The following is a 5,415-nucleotide window of genomic DNA, read 5'->3' on the forward strand; positions in this document are numbered from 1 at the left end:
GTGCTGGGAAAACTAGACAGTGACATGTAAAAGAAAGAAATTAGAACATCCTCAAACACCACACACTAAAATAAACTCAAGACGGATGAAAGACATAAATGTAAGACTATACTATACTATAAAACTCTTGGAGGAAAACATAGGCAGAACAGTCTTTGACATAAATCACAGCCATATCTTTTTGGATCCACCTCCTGGAGTAATAAAAATGAAAACAAAAATAAACAGGACCTAATTAAACTTACAAGCTTTTGCACAATAAAGGAAACTGTAAACAAAACGAAAAGACAACCTGTAGAATTGGAGAAAACATTTGCAAACAAAGCACCCAAGGGATTAATCTCCAAAATAGACAAATAGTTCATGCAGCTCAATATCACAAAAAACAAACAACCTAATCAAAAAATGGGCAGAAGATCTAAATAGACATTTCTCCAAAGAAGGCATACAGATGGCCAAAAAGCACAGGAAAAGATGCTCAACATCACTAATTATTAGAGAAATGCCAATCAGAACTACAAAGAGGTATCACTCCTTTCAGAATAGCCATCATCAAAAGTTCTATAAATAATAAATGCTGGAGAGGGTGTGGAGAAAAGGGAAGTTACTGGGAATGTAACAACCACTATGGAAAACAGTATGGAGGCTCCTCAAAAAACTGGAAAGAGAACTACCATATGATTCTGCAATCCCACTCCTGGGCATCTATCAGGACAAAAACCATAATTCGGAAAGATACATGCAGCCTAGTGTTCACTGCAGCGTTACTTACAATAGACAAGACACAGAAGCAACCTAAATGTCCACTGACAGAGAAATGGATAAAAAAGATGTGGCATATATATACATATGAATGTATATTTACACCTACTTACCTCTTGACACTTCGTCCCTGGAACTGAAAGGTTTTAATTGGAAAACCAAGTTGATTTTTTTTTTTTTGCTTTTTAGGGCCACACTCTTGGCATATGGAGGTTCCCAAGCTAGGGGCCTAATCGGAGCTACAGCTGCCAGCCACAGCCACAGCAATGCCAATCTAAGCCACGTCTGCGACCTACACCACAGCTCACTGCAACACCAGATCCTTAACCCACTGAGCGAGGCGAGGGATCGAACCCGCAACCTCACGGTTCCTAGTTGGATTCATTTCCGCTGCGCCACAACGGGAACACCCAAGTTGATTTTAAATAGATGCAATGCGTTTCCTCTGGAGAAACTGAGAGGCCTGAATGGGCAACTCTGAGGGCATGTGTGGGGAGGAGGTGCCACCCCCCCACACACACCCCCGTCACGTGTCCACTGGGAGATGGAAAATACAGGAGAAAAATTAAGTCCAAGAGGATAGACCCAAGAGGTTTAATATTTGTCAAGTGGAACTTCCAGAAGGGGGGGAAAATGAAGAATAGAAGGTGAAGGAAAGAGAAAGGGAAAATGTCCTGGAGCTAAAGACTTAAGTTAATTAAGCAACAAAAATTGAATACAATTTTCTTCCCCTTCCCCCTCCCCCCACTCCCTCCCTCCTTCTCTCTCTCCCTCTTCCTTTTTCTCTTTCTTTCTTTCTTTCTTTCTTTCTTTCTTTCTCCTTCCTCCCTTCCTTCCTTCCTTCCTTCCTCCCTTTCTTTCTTTCTTTCTTTCTTCCTTAGCTGCACCCACAGCATATGGAGTTCCCAAGCCAGGGATCAGATCCAAGCCACACTTTGTGACCTAGGTAGGGCACAGCCAGGGCAATGCCAGATCCTTAACCCAATGTGCCAGGCAGGGCCTGAACCTTCGTCCCAGAGCTCCAGAGGCACCACTGATCCCATTATGCCACAGCGGGAACGCCAAAAAAACTTAATACAATTTTAAAAGGTTACTTTCCACTTACCGTTCTTACAAAATATTGGCTATACCCTGGTGTTCTATAGTCATTCCTTGAGCCATATTACACCCAACAGTTTGTGCCTCTCATCCCCCCATCCCTCTTTGCCCCTCCCCTGTCGCTAACTAACCACTAGTTAGTTCTCTGTATGGATGAGTCTGCTTCTTTTTTGTTATATTCACTAGTTTTTTGTTTTTTTGGATTTTTTTTTTTTTAGATTCCACATATAAGTGATATCATACAGAATTTAAGAGTCAAGTCTTGAGATTGAAAGACCCATCCGAAATAATTCTCTCTCTCTCTCTCTCACACACACACACACACACACACACACGCACACACACGTAGTACACACATTATATGTCCACCTATATTAATACATCCTATTCTGGTGAAATTTCATTATTCAAAGATAAAGAAGAAGAGTTCCCATTGTGGCTCAGCAGTAACAAACCCGACTCGTATCCATGAAGATGAGGGTTCAATCCCTGGACTTGCTCAGTGGGTTAAGGACCCGGCGTTGCTGTGGCTGTGGTATAGGCTGGCAGCTACGGCTCTGATTCAATCCCTAGCCTGGGAACTTCCATACATCGTGGGTGCAGCCCTAAAAAACAAACAAAGAAAAACCAAGCGGCGCACTTCCTGACGTTAAAATTTCTAACTTTCATTATACCCTTTCTTCCTAACTTGTTTCAGTTTACCTACAGTCCCAAATTATATGTCATACTCCCATACCAGCAGGTGTTGATTATTTTAATGGAAATTTCCTAGAATAACGTTATAGCATGAAAATATGCAGAACAAGAGCTATTGATTGCAGCACAATTAACTCAACTGTGGCCCTTTGCAGAGCTGAAGATGAACTGCCCAGGAGAGGCTGAGGGGCAGGCACTTAGGGGTGATGCCAGTGACCCCTTGAGCAAGCTGCTTACCCTCTCTGGTCCTCAGTTTCCTCACCGGTAAAACGAGAGGGCACTGCAGAAGCCCAGAACTCCAGGGGTTGGCATAGATGTTTCACTGGTTTCACAAAATGTTTGGCTTTTATTTTAAACTATTAGAAAAAGTCATCAAAATACATACATCAAATCTGTCAATTATTACACACGTGTCCATTTAGCTCATTGGAGCCAAACAACATTTTGCAGACCTCGGACTAAAACCAGCTTTCGTCGTATTTTTGAACTGCATCTGAAAGGTTCTTTGATTAGGAAGGATTTATTCAGCAGAGTTTTTAAAAAATCCAAGGCTCTGTGTGTCTCTTTAAATAAAATTGTCCTCATGAGAACATACATGCCACCTTTAATCCACGCCAGGCAAAGTTCAGGCCACCTGCTGAGATGCATGCTCTTGCGGTAATGCAATACTGAGCCCTACAATCGCAGGGGACTCAGCACTAGCCGCCATGCTCGTTACATTTAGGATGTTATTTGTCTAACACTTAGAGCTATGCCAAGGAATGAAAGATGTTATGAGGATGTCTGCTTTGAAACCCAACATTTCCCACTGATTCCTCTTACAAGCTTTAGAATCGGTTTTGGGCAAAGAATACATCGAGTTTGCAAGTCTGGAAAATAATATTATTTAAAACTCATCGCAGGATTTTCTCATTATCATGCAGCTAATTTTTTTCTTCTTTTTATGGCTGCGCCCGCTGCATATAGAAGTTTGAGGGGTCAGGCTAGGGGTCAAATCAGAGCTGCAGGTGCAGCCTAATAGATACTGAAGCTGATATGGTACTATATCTGGAATCCCAGCTTATTAGTTGTCTTGGGGGAAAAGACAAAGAGGCTTTAAGGACCTGACTCCAGATTCTGTACTTTCTGTGCCCATTATCCGAGCACTGCCCTTAGGCGGGTCATTTCTAGGGTGGTCCAAAGTGGCCTTTTCAATGTGCAATGCCAGAGGCTCAACTGAGACCTCTTCTGAATGTGGTAAGACATCTAGTCCATATTTGCCTTCTGGAATCTGAGCCAAGGGGCCATGCTATGTCCTTCCCCACGTGCTACACGGATCTCCAAAGGAAAGGCAAGCCACGTGAGGGGTCAGCGTGTGCCCCCTTCTGCCTCTGGGAGCTCTCCTGTGGGCTGCTCCCCCAGCCAACAACATCCTGGGCAGGATCCCTGTTTCCAGGCTGTCCGTCCCTGGAATCTGGGCTCCTGGATCGCATCTGAATCTTGGCAGTGCCTTGGCAATGCCTTGGCAGTTGGACCTTGAGGAAGACCATGGGTCTTTCCTCTTGAAGATTGCTGGATGAATTTTTGTGAAACTTTTTTTTTTTTTGCTTTTTTAGGGCTGAACCTAAGGCATATGGACGTTCCCAGGCTAAGGGTCAAATCGGAGCCACAGCTGCTGGCCTGCACCACAGCCACAGCCACATGGGATCTATACCACAGCTCACAGCAATGCACACTGCGTGAGGCCAGGGATCGAACCCGTGTCCTTATGGATGTTAGTTGGATTTGTTTCAGCTGAGGCATGACAGGAAGTACTTTTTTTTTTTTTTTTTGGCTGTACCCATGGCACATGTAAGTTCCTGGGCCAGAGATCAAATCCAAGTCACAGCTGCGACCTATACCACAGCTGTGGCAACACCAGATCCTTAAGCCTCTGTGCCACAGTAGGAACTCCTATTTTTTTTTCAAGTCTTTCAGGGTTTTGTTTTAGAAACACCCAGGGAATCAGTATGTGTATATATATATATATATATATATATATATATATATATATTTTTTTTTTTTTAAGGCTGCATATGGAGGTTCCCAGGCTAGGGGTCTAATGGGAGCTACAACTGCTGGCCTACACCACAGCCACAGCAATGCCAGATCTGAGCCGCAATTGCAACCTGCACCACAACTCTTGGCAATGCCGGATCCTTAACCCAACGAGTGAGGCCAGGGATCGAACTCAAAACCTCAAGGTTCCAACTCAGATTTGTTTCCTCTGTGCCACAATGGGAACTCCAGAATCAGTATTCATTTGATCAGCCTTAGAAGACTTGCTCCTGGCTGATTTCTAGTCAATCAAATAGGAAGTTGAACATGTTCAAATATTCAGGGCTTGCTTGACAGGTTCTCCAGAAACAAGGCCGAAGTAATCAAAGGTAAGAAAGAAAGCAGCGATGAGAGGGCTTTAAAATGATGCCTGCAGGTAGCATGGTACTCTCTGCAGCATGGTTGATAATGGAAAAAGACTAGAAACAACTTCCAATGCCCACCAATAGGGGGCTTATTAAATAAATTACGGTACAGGCTTGTAATCATAAACTGTGAGGCTGTAAAAAACAAGAAAGTCCTTGTACAGCCAAATGAAATAATCCCCAAGGGGTAATATTAAATGAAAAAAAAAAACCCCAAACAACAATAAATACCATTGTGCAGAAGGTCGGTACTGCATGCTATCAAGTGTCTAAAAAAGAGGGGAAAGAATACGGTGATGTTGTGATTTATAATAAATATATTTTTAGTCTTTATCCTCACAGGGCTCCTTGGAATTTCCTGAGTGATAAGAACACTAGGAGCAGCTTTCGTTCTAATGAGGCAACTCTGGATGGGCTC

The sequence above is a fragment of the Phacochoerus africanus genome, chromosome 14 (assembly GCF_016906955.1).
Source record: "Phacochoerus africanus isolate WHEZ1 chromosome 14, ROS_Pafr_v1, whole genome shotgun sequence".
In the NCBI taxonomy this organism is placed as follows: domain Eukaryota; kingdom Metazoa; phylum Chordata; class Mammalia; order Artiodactyla; family Suidae; genus Phacochoerus; species Phacochoerus africanus.